Source organism: Benincasa hispida, chromosome 2 (genome assembly GCF_027475165.1).
Source record: "Benincasa hispida cultivar pf3 chromosome 2, pf3_genome.v1.1, whole genome shotgun sequence".
In the NCBI taxonomy this organism is placed as follows: Eukaryota; Viridiplantae; Streptophyta; class Magnoliopsida; order Cucurbitales; family Cucurbitaceae; genus Benincasa; species Benincasa hispida.
In genome coordinates, this window is record NC_143479.1 from 41964092 (window position 1) to 41980487 (window position 16396).

Sequence of the window (16396 nt, forward strand, 5' to 3'; positions counted from 1 at the left end):
TTCCACCACAAGTTTCTCGGTGTGATCCAAGGTCGAACACAGGGACTGTTTTAGGTTACATGCATTACATTTGTGATACATGCGACTGGGGGTTTTTCAATTTATAAAAGGTTGTGTGTACAGGTATTTAAAATGTGATAAAGTAAAGGTAAACGGTAAAATGCGATAATAAAATAAATTGCGATAAAATAAAGTGCAATAAAATAAACCTAAACTATGATGATACAAGATACAGGTTACATGATACAAGATACCGAGGTTGAGACTGACTGTGAAGAGTATACAAAGATCGTGTAATGCGGTGGCAAGTCTTATGTGTGAAGTAGAAAGAGAACGGATAATTACTACAAACATTGCAAGTTCCTTAATTGCATTAAAGACATAAGTGTGGTTCCACTTTTCCCTTGGCGTACACCTCTCGGTGATCGGCCGCGTTCCCACATCTCAGTGATGAAACAGGGACGAATGTAATGAACGCAAGGTTGCTTCCATCTCTGAAAGTACTACTCGCTTTAGTTAATGCATTCTTCTAACCTTCTCTCGACAGATCAGAATGGCATCTTCACTTCTGCTCTCACAGGTGAAGATGTCGTCTAGCATGCCTTAGCTAAACGCATTTATCTCTTTAGCACAGGTTAAGTCACTTGTTTAATTCATACTAATCACCAAGGGATTAAAAAAACTTCATGGAGAAAGCGATAAATGGAGGAACAAAAATAGATAGAAAAGTGGAGATGAAAATGATCAAGACATTCAATAATACTGCTTAGCATCTAATACATGATTTGTGAATGAAGAGATTAAGAAGATGAAATACAATTGATGAAATAGAGTTAGAAACAAATACAAATGAGCACCAACATCTTGGCGCCGATCTGGATGAAGAAGTACTTGCCGGCATATGGATTGTGTGGAAGGATGAGCTTCCCTCTCAGGCTTGCTCAACCGGTAGCAAGGATGTAAGTACAGAGCTTCACGGCGGGGATTTGGCATAATCGCACTGAGACTCACCTCTCGGCCTTGTCTCTTCTCTTCCCGAATTTCCTCCGATCAGCACTCAGCTCAGCCTCTCTCTTTCAATAGCCTCATAGCAATTTCCCCCCTGTATCAAGTATATCTTTTTGTGAATTCTATGGGGGTATTTATAGGTGAAAAGCTTTAACTCTCTAACTTGTTGTCCCCACTTTATTGTTATGGAGAGTCCAAAAATGGTGGAATAAATATTCCTTCTGTCATGCAATCAGACCGTCAAATATGCACAACGGTTAGTTGTACACATGTCAAAATTCTCCGCGTTTGCGTTGCTCATTTGCATCTTTCGATCGTGTGCTCGCATGCGGTGTTGTTTTTATTACCGCATGCGGTTGAAGTTTAGCTCTAGATCGACTGTCGCATTGCGCTAATCATCTCTTCATTGTTGGTTGATGGGCACAATGCGATGGAGATGAATTGGTCAGTTCTCTCTGAGCCTTGATCGCAATCGGTGACTTGGTTTCCTGCAAAACAGACTAGAAATATCTTTTTCTACCATCTTGATGGTATTAGTGGGTGTAATTGTGATAAGTCATAATTATTGTATTTCTCAGCTAACTTTCATACAATCGACGCATATTTACTCTCTTTTGACCGCAATATCTGAATAAGGCAGCATAAATAACTTTTATTTCTACAAGTTATCAATGGAAGTGCGTTGAGCAACAAGTTTTCTCAGTAGAATCTATGTATAAATCCCATTGAGTTTCCTAGTAAGTCCTGGGTCGAACTCAGGGACTTGGGAAAACGGTATGCGGTGATCATTTTTAAGAAGACTTTGCGGTAACCAATAAATCAAGAGTTGTTTTTGGGTTGTTGTTTGCTATATAAAAGTATGCGGCGGATTTGAGAAAAGATAGATTATGCGGTAGATACATTGAATATGCGGAGGAATGGGTTGAGAAGTTCTTTAGCCAGCATTTATTGGGAATACGTTCAAACTATGCAATCTTGCTACACTCATGCGACAACAAATCATTTTCCAATGCAAATGCGGTGCTCCTAGTTCTAGGACGCATGTGATGAATGCGATAACATCCATAGAGCTTATTCCTAAGTCTCTACTTTTTTCCTATGCGATGATTCAAGATGCACACAATGACAAGGTGACCGCACACAATCTTCACCTATCTCTAGGATGCATGTGATGCGTTAATAGAAAACAGTGCTTATTCCTAAGCTTCTATCTCTTGATTATGCGTTCTAATCTCTCCCGAGCCTAAATTCTAACCTGACTTTTCCAAGCCTAGATTCTGTCCTTAGACTACCCTCCCAAGTATCTCTAATGGACAAATGATGCATACATAATACAAGATAATCGCATAAAATGAAAATCCCCAATTATGCTAGCTAAGTGCTTCTCAACCCATTCGACAGATTTAGCTACTCATGCGTAATAAACAGAGAGTGAACAGATATAAAGAAGTAAATTTCATTTTTATAGATAAGTTTAAGTACAAAATGACAATGGAAGATAAGGATAGAGAGCCTGGTAGCAATCCCTTGCTTCATAAGGCTTTTACACTGTTAACTTTATTCTGTCAAAAGATATTCCTGCTTCCCTAGGAGTTGGCCCTCTCTGATCTTGACGCTTCTGGCACTCTTCCAAGTTCACCGGAACGATCTCTCGGCACAATCTCGCTTCTCGCTTCCGCCTTAAGTAAAATAAAAACTAAGAACAAGGCTACTTCTAACTATGGAGAAAATTATTTAACTGTCGAACTCCACGAACCGAACCCCTTCTCTGAAGGTTGCCTTTGGTATTTATAGAGCTTTGAGGTGAAAGGCTTCTTCTCTCTTATGATTGCACTGATGGGATGGCATTGATGCACCGAATATTTGTCACTGAAAAGTTGAGTGTACTTGCTACAGTAGTTCGTTAGCGGCTTGTCAACTTAATTCGGACTCGACTGTCATCAGCTTTCTGTCCCATCGTGATTTATTATGATTTTCACCCAGATGCACCCACCAAGTTGCGCCGGCTCTATGCGGCAATCCTTCTTGAGCTGATATTTGCGAGCACAAATCACTACAAAGCCTTGCGGTAACGCTGCACTCGACCGTTGATTTCTTGTGATCGTATTTTTCGCCTTGCGTTAACGCATATTCTGCATAAAAATACAAAAGTTAATTGTTTCTATGCGATGAACGCATGCGACCACAATATCATGAACTTAATGCTTTTTGGACGCAATCTTATATATTTTATTAACGCAAACCTGCATTGTTTAATAACTTAGTACTATAATAATGTGCACTTCTACCCGTTATCATATGCCCAGGCAAACTACACTACCATAGAGAAGAAGCTTCTTGCGGTAATCTTTGCGCTTGAAAAATTTAGACCTTACTTATTGGGATCCAAAGTTATAGTTCATACCGACCACTCGGCAATAAGATATTTAATTACCAAAAAAGAGGCAAAGCCGAGGCTAATCTGATGGGCTCTCTGATGATGAAAAAATTAGATGTCAATTACTTGACAACTAAAATTTCGTGGACGCAAGATGCGATGCATGTTCTTAAAGTATGCATTGATTGTCATGCGTCGATCGTCATGCGTTGGAATGACTATGCGTTAACGAATGTATGCGATGACCATGCATCCTGTCATAAGTTTTCTTACGCTCACGCCAAGTATAACGCATACGCAAGTTTCTTGGGTGATCGGAGGTCGAACTCAGGGACTTGTAGCTAGACGTATGCAGTAATGTGCATGCGACAGTTGAATAAAACAATGAATGGGAGGTTTCTATGCTAACACTACTCTTACTTCAAACTATCAGACAATGCAATGAGAATATGAATGAGAGATAGAGACATGACAACTAATGACAGGAAGTAAATGGATGGAAAAATAGATAAAATGTGGAGATGTCTTCATTGCAACCCTTAAGAGTGACCGCAAGGGCAACCTTAGTCAGCGCAAGTCATGTGATCATGCTACACACACTAAAAGCCTAAATCTAGGACGTATGCAGTGTGTATGCATCGTGTCCAGATGACCGCATACAACCACCATATCCTACTTCCTGGATGCAGCCATTGTCCTCTCCATAGGGTGCATATGCTATGTAATAACAAACGGAGCTTATTCCTAAGTCTTCATTCTTGCTTATGCAATTCTAATCCAGCCTTCTCGAGCATCGATTCTAACCTAGCTCTCTCGAATCTTAGGTTTTTTCTTTAGACTCTCTCTCGAGCAGCTCTAAAGGTGTGGGGCGCATACATAAGACAACATAACAACACAAACTTGGCTGACGCAAGATTATTCCTATCTCTAGTGAACAATAACTTACATTGCTTAATGCGACCAACCACTTACCCTCCCGGGCAGTTGGTTGTTGTTGACTTTACTCATACACAAGCATTGCATTAGCCTATAGACAGGCGTTGCTACAGCTTCACACCAAGCAAATAAGGCTTTCTCACACACTCACACAACGCACACCTCTCGGTGGTTTTCTACATGCTTCATATCTCTAATCCACATGACTAAGTATGCAATACTCTAGCAATCTCACTAAGTGATGCAATGTAAGTTAAGGATGCTAAGTGAAGAAAGATGTAGATGGAATCGAAGGAAACACAGATATGCATTGAACACATTATGTATTAATTCCTTATCACAAAATTTAATACAATACAATGTAAGAAAAGAAGGACCAACTGGAAGCAATGACTTACTTCCAGCGAACGTGCGTCAAGGTTGTTGGTGGTGCCATGGATGGGTGATGGAGCTGACTCTCCCAAGATCTAGCTCCGATCGATGGCTCCGATCATCCCTCGGAATGGAGGAAGAAGATGAAGAACTCTCAAGCTTTCTTCTCACGCATTTGTCTGGATCGTAGGGAAAATCCTAGATTGCAGGGATAATCCCTGGACAAGTTGAAATTCTACTCATCAGCATCTTTATATAGAGCTTGGATCGTCGAAATCATTAATGGACTGCTCTGATTCTGACATTCGCAGCGCGTTTAGTCCTTTCTAAATCTCTGCTGCTAACGGCATGGTAGGTGTGATGTCAACATCATCTTTTGATTTTCCCAAGGTAGATGTGTTGATGCGTTCATTCCATCAACCTTGTGTTGATCCCTCTATTTTGCGTTATCATGTAGCCACAATCATGCAGTGACCGCATTCACTTAATACCACAACTTTTACACGATGACCGCAATCACTTGACGAGCTCAACACCCATGCGTTGATCGAACGCGTTCGCCTTTGCGATGAACAGTTTCTCCGCATGCGGTCATCTATGTAGTAGTCTAGTTTCCGCATTTGCATCCACTTCCTACGTTAGCTACAAAAATCAACAATTGAACGCATAATAACGCATAATAAGGGTTAGCTGAGATTCTTAATGTTGAATACCACAAGCTCATTTTCTCATGAATTTCTAATATAATTGCCGCATATTCTGCTTAACAACCCTCATAATTCTAAATAAAAGGCCTAAGATGACATGCATTTCTGCATGTCATCATTCTCCTCCTCTAAGAATTTAACATGGAAATAATTGACCGCAAGGGAACGAAAAACCAGGTCGCTGACCACCTATCGAGATTAGAGAATTCGGAAGTAGACCGCATTCAGTCGAAGGTGAACACATCCTTTTCAGACGAGCAGTTGTTCAAACTTGAAGAATTACCATGGTATGCAGATGTTGTCAGTGTCTTGGTCTGCAAGAAATTTTCGAAAAATTACACAGCCCACCAACAGAAGCAGCTCTTTCATGAATGTAAATCCTACTATTGGGACGAGCCGAATCTTTATAGAAAGGGACCAGACTAGATCTTGCTACTCTGTGTGCCAGAGATTGCTTTTCAGCGCATACTTTTTCGATGCCATGACTCACCCTATGGTGGACATTTCAAGGGACAATGCACAATAGCAAAAGTATTACAAAGCGGGTATTATTGGCCAACTCTTTTTAAGGATGCGTGAGACTATTCTATGAAATACGACAAGTGCCAACGCACAGGAAACATTTCAGCGAAGAATGCAATGTTGATGAACAGTATATTGGAATTGGAACTCTTCAACGTGTGGGGCATAGACTTCATGGGACCATTTCCACCATCAAATGGTCACAAGTACATTCTGTTGGTCGTCGATTATGTTTCCAAGTGGATTGAAGTGGTATCATGCATCACAAACAATGCGGCGATCGTCTCCAGATTCTTACAAAGAAACATCTTCACACGTTTTGGCACCCCATGTGCCATAATAAGTGATGAAGGCTCCCACTTTGTCAATGGCATCATTAACAAACTGCTGCCAAGTACAATGTCCATCATAAGATCGACACTGCATATCACCCCCAGACAAACGGCCAAGCCGAGGAGTCTAATAGAGAAATCAAGTTGATTCAAGAAAAGGTGGTGAATCCCTCGTGAAAGGATTGGCTATGAAGCTTGACGATGCCTTGTGGGCATATAAGACTGCCTATAAAACACCCATAGGCATTTCCCCGTATGCGTTGGTGTTTGGGAAGGCATGCCATCTACCACTGGAATTAGAGCACAAGGCGTTGTGGGTAGTAAAAAAGCTTAACTTTGATCTAAAGGTCGTAGGGGAGGAGAGAAGACTTCAGTTACTCGAGCTAGATGAATGGAGACTTCAAACGTATGAAAATGCCAAGATCTACAAAGAACGTACAAAGCATTGGCATGACAAATGGCTGTGTGAAAAGAATCTCCAGGTTGGTCAGAAGGTCTTGCTATTCAACTCTAGGCTACAACTCTTTCCGGGAAAATTGAAATCATGTTGGTCCGGACCATTTATAATTAAAGAAGTATTCCCACACGGTCGAATTAACAAATGAAGAAGGGAACGGCGCATTTAAGGTCAATGGACAAAGAGTCAAGATGTATCATGGAGGAGACTTTTGATATGTGGAAAAAGGAGTAAATAAATATGTGTTCATTGTTCGTTCTCCATGCATCGCTGGTCATGCGTTGAACTAAGGGATATGCAATATGCGTCTGATGACCATGCGTTCCTGCCACAAGTTTTCTTGCTCTCTCGCCAAGTATAATGAGATCACAAGTTTCTTGGGGTGATCCGAGGTCAAACTCAGGGACTTGTATCTAAATGTTATAAAGTACTGTGTTGCGGCGAAGAATAAAAGAATATTGAAGTTAAGGGCTATGCGCTAATCCTACTCCTAACTAGATAGATTAAGCAATAGAAGTATGACTATGAGAGTTAGAGACACGACAACTGTTAACGCGTAATAAGATGTATGGAAAATTAGATAAAATGGTGGAGGGGATGACTTAACCACATCAATAAGCTTGATTGCAAGGGTAACCCCAGCCAACACAAGTTATGCGATTATGCTATACACAATTGACTAAGACGCATGCGATTCATATGCGATAGTGTCGATAGGACTTATGTCTAAGTCTCTATTCTTGCTCACGTGCTCTCACACATGAACAAGGAGACCGCATGCCACCGTATCCTACTACTGAACGCATGCGATGTGACTGCATACTTTCATATCCTATCTATAGGGTGCATACGCTGTGTAATAGCAAACAGAACTTATTCCTAAGCTTCTATTCTTGCTTATGCATTCCAGTCTGACTCTCTCAATCCTAGATTTGGTTTTTAGACTACTCTCCCAAGTATGCCCAAATGATGAATGATGCGTTCATAAGACAAGGTAATCACGTAAAGCATGGTTGACATAAGATTATTCCTATCTCTAGGAACACTGCTTACTTTACTTACCCTCTCAGGCAGTTAGTCGCCGCTGATCAACTCATAGACAAGCGTTGCTACAACCTCACACTAAGCAAATAGGATTTTCTCACAGTACCCGCGCAACGCACACCTCTCGGTAGTTTGCTACATGCTTCATATGTCTATGCCGCATGATTAAGTATGCGATACTCTAGCAATCTTACTTAGTCATTGCAATGAAAGTAAAGGATGATAAAAAGAAGTAAATGAAGATGGAATCAAAGGAAATAGAGAAATGTATTGATCACAATATGTATTAATCTCTTAAGCCACAATGTAATACAACACAGAGATAGAAGGGATATGGAGGGCCAGATGGGCAATGTCTTGCTTCCATCAGATGTGTGTCAAGGCTGCCGGTGATGCCATGGATGGGCGGTGGAGTAGTCTCTCTCGAGATCTATCTTTAGTGAAGCTCTGGTCGTCACTTGGAATGGTTGAAGGAATGGAAAACTCTCAAGAATGTCTTCCCACACTTTCGTCTGGATCACAAGGATCTGCCCTAAGGCAGAAGCTCAAATGAATTAAAGTTGGGCTCTAAGGCTTCTATTTATAGAGCTCGATCGCTGACAACATTAATGGTCCTTCTCTGAATTTCTGCTACTAACAGCGTGATTGACCTGCTCTAAATCTTTGCTACTAACAGCGTGGTAGGTGAAATGTCAACATCATCTTTTGAAACTCCCAAGGTATGCATTCGTGCTTGGTTTTCCTAGTATCATTGCATTCTACCACCCTTGCATTCATCCCTCTATTACGGTTATTACTCTATAGCCGCAACCTCTATGCGATGGACGTATATGGTTAATGGCCGCAATATCCATGCATCGAACGTATGTGATCGCCTCTGCAATGGTGAGATTCACCGCATATGAGCAATTCCTACGATAGCTACAAAAATAGACATTTGGACGCATAATAGTGGGTTAGCCAAGATTTTCATTGTTAATTGACACAAGCTCACTTTCTCATGAATTCTTAGTATAATCGTCGCATATTCTTCTTATCAGCCCTCATAATTCTAAATAAAAGGCCTATAATAACGTACATTTCTACCCGTCATCAACCTTCAATCTTGAGAAAACCTCCGTGGACCTGAGGAATCTAGAATGAAGAAGAAATGAGTAGTCCCTGCATTGATATGCGACACAAACTCATCAGGGACGAATCTTTTTTTAAGTATCCTTTGATGTTTTTTTCTTTCATGAATTTATCTCACTTGTTGTATAACCACGACTCTTTAGAATTTCCAACTTTTTCTTTCATACTTTTTATCCTCTTGATATTTAGCAATGATCGTAGTGAACGATTGCGATGGAGCTACGCGATAACCTCAAACACACGACCAGTTCGATCAGCCCATCGCAATCGAGGAATCAGCCCACCGCAAGAAAGGATGCGATCAAAGATGATGCAGGCAATAGAGCAAATTTGGGGGTTGTGTCTTTCCTTGACTCGTTTTATTTCAATTTTGCACTTCTCACATTTCATTTTAATATTGCTAAATTCTACTATCGCATCCTCTTTAAATTGATTCAATCATTGAATTTTGATTACTTTATTTAGTCACCGCATTCTTCCCCGTACCAATTATGATTTCAATGATGAAATTCATGCCTTTATTTCCTACTGCATGTACTAGAGTCAAATTAATTTCAGGACAGTCAATTCATGAAACATTTCTAAAAATTAGCGGTCCACCAGATTTCTTTCAAAATGATTTTTACGAAATTTACTAAGTTCATCACATGAGTTATTTAGTCTATCAGCAATGAGGACATTACTGTGTGAAAATTTGGGGGTGCTAGTATTGTTATTTTCAACCTTGCTACTTATCGAAATTCAATCTAAAAAAAAATTACGTTGAGATCGAATCCTGCTCGTAGTTGGATTGTCCGCATGACATCCGTGATGGCAAGCCAAAATCAAGGTGAGAATCGTGATCAACATATAAACTAAGTGATTGCAACTCCGCTGCCAAATAAAGAAATGGGCATGAGTTTTGACAGAGAAAGAGCGCCATGCTCGTAGTTGGATGTCCGCATGACACCAGTGGGGGCAAGCCAAAACGAAGGTTAGGCACTTGGATCAGCGCAAGATCACAAAAAGAATATCTGAATCACGCAAGGGTAAAAATCACATGAAACACCCCGGTTGGAGAAAGTTTGAAATAAATCATGCGATGTCCTGGAAACGAGTAAAGTTTTTTTAAGGTTAAACTTGCGGTCTCTAAAGATTAGAAATATTTTAGGAAGAGAGCAAGATAGAAATTAAGAAGGCATTGGTTCATGAAATTTGAATAAGGCACCTTAAGAAATCTAGGTAGGGTAAAAGCGGTTGACTTTTTAAAGAAAATCTTTAGTTTATGCTTGAGGACAAGCTTTGTTTTAAATTTTGGGGTGTGATAACTGGTAGAAATACAAGTTATTACAGCTCAAATAAGTAAAACAACGAGAGAATGCGATGGTAAAATAAGCAATATCATGTCCAAAAGCGCTAAACTCAAAGGAATTACGATCGCAAGCGGCCATCACATAAAAACAGTTAATCTACTTATTTTGTGCAGGAAAAATGCGATGACAAAGTGAAATTGCAACCTAAAGGAACAAGGCGTCAGCATGCTTGAAGATTGCAATCGAAAGTCATGCGATCTTATGCGATCACAAGAAGTTTCTTAAAAAGATGGTCGCATAAAGATTGTGCATCAAGGTGACAACATAATAAATCATAATGGGACGGAAAGCTGATAACGGTCGATTACGAATTTAGTTGACAAGTCATTAAAAGCCACATTGTAGCAAGTACACTCAACTTTCGGTGACCATTAATTGGCGCATCAGAGCAGGAGAATTAATACCGCCCATCATTGCAATCATTAGAAAGAAAGGCTATTTCACCTTGAGCTCTATAAATACTAAAAGCCACCAGTGAAAAAAACACGAGTTTTAGAGCTTAACAAGTTAGATAGTTAATCTGTTCAATCATACATATACGTAGAGGATGGAGAAGAGTAAGGAGACGAGGAAGTTGAGAGATCATTCCCGGACAAATCGAGAGATTGCCAAAAAGCGATACAAGGGAGAGAGGGTCAACAGTTGCGAGAGCAAGAATACACATCTAGAACAGAGTTGCAGTGAAAAGAATAGTGTAAAAGGCCACAGGAAGCAAGACATTGCTTATCGGGCTTCTTATCCCTCAATTCCATTGTTATTTTGTATTCGGTACTTTATATACAGAAAATGGAAATCTCATTTCAATCTTGATGGAAATCAAGACATACGCAGTAGAATAAGGACATAATTACACTCTAATTGCTTTTAAACTAAAGGAAAATAGCATGCAATTTGAAGGAAAAACAATAATTAAAATTACCTTTGTAGCTCCCGAAAATCGCTCTTCCTTGCTGAATCTCAACCCAAACACGAATGGACCACCACTAGAGTTGACCTACTATCCTCTTGACACAAAACCGGGTTGTGGGACCCAATGGATGAAGAAAACCGTGAGAGAGAAAGAGATGGGAAAAGAAGATGGAATATTGGTAGGGTTTGGTTTTTTTTTTAGCCCAATTTAGGAAACAATTTGGCAAAATTGGAAAAACTTTTTTCATTCAAAATGAAAGCCCATTTTATAGAAAAAACCATGCAACAATTGCATGAACCAAATCCATAAAAACCCAACACCTATAATCCACTATCTTAGTGGGCTTAATGTCTCCACTATAAGCCAACACATAGCCCACTATCTTGTTAGTAGAATTATCCAACAAAAGTTTGGATATAAGGGCAAAATAGTCATTTGATCAAAGTCAAACTTTGACCAAAAAGTCAACATTTTTACATTTTATGATTTTTTCCGTGTTGACTAATTTTGACCTCCCAAATATGAACATTTCCATTATTTTCGAGCTTCCGAATATGAACATATTCATATTCATGATATTTAAATCACATTTAAATATTAAAGCTGTATTTCTAAGCTGAAAAACCCGACCACTATATCACATATACTTTTCGATTTCTCTCTCTCTACTTAATTCGAACAATTCGAATTATTCTATCATACTGTTCTAAGTTTATTCCATATGAGCTAGTAGGGGAACCTAATGGACCTATAGATCATGGGCTCCAACGATCCGAGATTAGCTGGCTAAACTCTTTAGATGAAGCTAATCAACATTCGTTAACTAACGGGTCATTCCATTAGAGTCCCGTAGTTGCACTCCCCTCACTATAGATATATTTGTTTCCATTTGATATAACAATGATTAGTAAGCTAATCCTTCACAGGTTGTTCGTAATCTCGGCTGGGTCATAAAAACCCGTTTTACCCCTGAAAGTACATCTTATTCCTTAAGTTCCACTGATCCTCTAATGAGCAATTGATTTAAGGTCCAACCTATAAACCGAATCCCTCTCGAGCCAAGGAGAGGGTGGGGCCCCTTGTTCAAGACCTGGATTCAGTACTAAAGGGAACAACCTATTTACTATCCCTATAACGGGTAGGAGTGAATTCCGTCTTGCACCTTATGTTACCAGCTATCCACCCGATCTTACCCCTGAAATGGGAGGCTTATGCCAGCGATAATGAGCTGCCCTCACCTATGCAGATCTAAGGATAATTCCAAGTGAACTGGAGCTCATAGTTAGCTCAGGTTTAAGATTAAGTTACCTAGGTCATCAATTAACGAAATAGTCAGTTTTATAAATAAAACGGCATTTAGAACGTAAAAAGTGACTATTTCATGGTTCAGTCTTATGCAAACTCATTGCATAGGATGCCCCCACTCACATATTTCTATATGAACGATTCATGATCACATCGTTTGTACTAACTACAAAGTGGGCCGCATCCATAGTGTCCCCAGAACAAGGCGCCCAATCTTATTCATATACTATTGACCATTTTGGCTATATATTTGTACTTGATCCACATTTATGTCACTACATAAAGTTCAAACTACATAAAATAGCCTCGGAACCTTAGTTTATTGGATTCAAGATTACAATTTCAATAACAACTTTATCGAAAAATAAAACAGAATATGTTTATTAATTTACAAACTACGAGTTTTAGGACATAAGATCCAACAAACTCCCACTTGGATTAAAACTCCTAGTGGAGTATCGCAATGTTGAATTTAAGTGAGAAACATATGAGTACAATAAACATATGAATACAATAAACTAGGGCATATACCCAAAAATTCTCCCACTTGTTCTTGTTTACAAACTTCGTAGACCTAGACTCTGTAGGTGACCTTCAAACACTTTAGCCGTGAGGGCCTTTGTAAAAGGATCAACAATGTTTTGCTCAGAAGATATCTGGGTCACTACAACGTCTCCACGATGTACAATCTCCCGGATCAGATGGTATTTGCGCTCAATATGCTTGCCGTGCTTGTGGCTTCTTGGTTCTATTGAGTTTGCAATTGCACCACTATTATCACAATATAGGGTGATAGGCAGATGCATATTTGGAACTACTTCCAAATCTGTCAAGAATTTCCTCAACCATACTGCTTCCTTTGCTGCTTCATAAGCAGCTACGTATTCAGCTTCCATTGTGGAGTCCGCAATATAGTTTTTCTTTACACTTCTCCACACTACTGCTCCTCCATTAAGAGTGAACACTGATCCAGATGTAGACTTTCTAGCATCTTTATCAGTTTGAAAATCAGAGTCAGTGTATCGAGTAAGGATCAAATCCTTAGTACCATACACGAGCATGTAGTTCCTCGTTCTCCTATGATACTTGAGGATATTCTTAACGACAGTCCAATGATCATATCCAAGATTGGACTGATACCTACTGACTATCCCTACTGCGTAGCATATGTCAGGTCTAGTACATAACATTGCATACATCAGGCTCCTGACTGCAGAACATAGGGAATGCGTCTCATATCCTCAACCTCTTGAGGTGTCTTAGGGCATTGATCCTTTGACAAATGAATTCCATATCTATAAGGTAACAGACCTCTTTTGGAATTGTGCTTCTTATACCTAGACAACATTTTTTCTATATAAGTTGCTTGAGACATGGCTAGTGTTCTATTCTTGCGGTTTCGAATAATCTGAATCCCAAGAACATACTACGCATTTCCTAAATCTTTCATTTGGAACTGCGTTGCTAGCCATTTCTTGATGTCAATTAGGTAACCTACTTCATTCCCAATGAGTAGAATATCGTCAACATATAAAACTAAGAACACTATAGTAGAATTGACGATCTTTTTGTAAACACAAGGCTCGTTAACATTCTGTTCAAAGCCATAAGATTTGATCGCAGTATATAATCTTATATTCCAAGATCTAGAAGCTTGTTTCAACCCATAAATGGATTTTTGAAGCTTACAAACCTTTTGTTCTTGACTTGTGCAATAAACCCCTCTGGTTGAGCCATATAGATACTCTCCTCAAGATCGCCGTTTAGAAAGGCTGTCTTGACATCCATCTGCCAAATTTCATAGTCATAAAAGGTGGTAATGGATAAGAGTATTCTAATCGACTTAAGCATGGCAACGGGAGAGAAAGTTTCTTCATAGTCCACTCCCTCTCTCCAGGTATAACCCTTTGCCACAAGTCGAGCCTTAAAAGTGTGTACTTTACCGGCTTGGTCTCGTTTTCTCTTGTAGATCGACTTGCAACCAATTGGTTTTACATCATTTGGTTTCCAGACAGAATTGAAGTACATAGACTCCATTTCAAAGTCCATGGCTTTGACCCACTGATCATAGTCCACATCTATTATCGCCTGTTTATAGGTCGATGGATCCTCTATGTCGTCATCAGGTATGACGACTTGTGTTTCTATAAAACCCAAGTAACGGTCAGGCTGATGAACAACCCTCGCACTACATTGAGGCATTCTCAACTCTTGAGAAGGATGTGACTGACCAGATGTACTAGTTTTATCTACTACTTTAGTAGATGAACTAGCTCTATCTATAGTGTCTTTGGAAATTTCATTCAATACTAGTCTACTGCGAGGTTGATGACTTCTTATGTGGTCTTCCTCTAAGAATGTGGCATTTGTCGATACAAATACCTTATTCTCTTGAGGATCATAAAATAGACCACCTTTTGTTTCTTTTGGATAACCTACAAATAGGCATAGTTTTGAACGACGTTCCAATTTTTTAGGATTTTGCGCCAACACGTGTTCCGGGCATCCCCAAATCCTAAAGTGACATAAACTGCCTTTACGTCCTTTCCATAGCTCATAAGGTGTTTCTGAAACACTTTTAGAGGGAACATTATTCAAAATATAGACAGTAGTCTCTAATGCATGTCCCCAAAAGGAATCAGGTAACTCAGCAAAGCTCATCATTTAGCGAACCATATCCAACAAGGATCTGTTTCTTCTTTCAGATACACCGTTCTGCTGAGACATATTAGGTGCAGAGAGTTGTGACTTGATTCCATGTTCTATCATATAGTCCTGGAATCTTAAGTCCATGTACTCCCTACCTCGATCTGATCGTAGTGTCTTAATTGTTTTACCTAACTGGTTCTCAACCTCAGGCTTATATTCTTTGAAAATTTCAAAAGAACCAGACTTGTGATGCATTAGGTAAATATGACCATACCTTGAATAATCATTAATAAAACTGATGAAATATTCATACCCAAAGAGGTATGAATGTACGAGCTCTAAGGGTATTGTGGCTCTGAGACCTTTTACAGTAAAAGATCTCTTAGTCATTTTTTCCTCAAGACAAGACTCACATGGAGGTAAAGAATTGTCTTCTAACTGATTTAGTAGTCCATTCTTAACCAATCTCTCAATCCTATTGAGATTTTTGTGACCAAGTCTTAAGTGCCATAGATAGGCATTTAAAAGAAACTTTTTGTCTTTTATTCTGAGTTTTGACTATTCTAAACATCTCAGTATTTAAGAAAAAGTTTGCTTTAGTTGGTCTTAACTTATATAAGTTGTTTTCAAATATAGCAGAACAAATTTGAATACCTTTTATGAATATGAACGCTTCATTAACTTCAAAAGATATTTTATACATTTGTTCCATAATACAAGCGATAGATATTAAATTCCTCTTCATAAGAGGTGCATACAAAATATTTTTAAGTATGATATATCTATCGTTTAAAAACAAGTTCAAGTCTCCCACTGCTTCGGTCGAGACAACCTCTCATGTTCCAACCTTGAGGGTGATCTCGCCTTCTTCAATCTTTTTCCAGGAACTAGTTTCCTGAAAAGAGAAGTAAATATGTGTAGTGGCTCCTGAATCCAATATCCAGGTTGAGGTATCATCCTCCACTAAACATGTCTCAGCAACTAGTAAATCATATTTACCTTGTGCTTCTTTCGAGGCAGGGGCCTGAGAACATTCCTCAGTTAAGACAAATCTCAGGTCATCTATTACTAGTGTTGAATTCATATTGTTTTTCCATGTTGAGTAATTATTGTCGTTTAGTTTCTCGGAAGCTAAGATTTGATCTAAAAAGCTAGTCATGCTGAAAAGAAAAACATATCCTTTTTTAGTAAAAAAATTAATTTGTTAAATCCAATCAAGTTTAGAAAAAAAATCTAATAATGTACCCTTAATCATTATATTTTGCAACGATATTTCAATGGTTTAGAATAACCT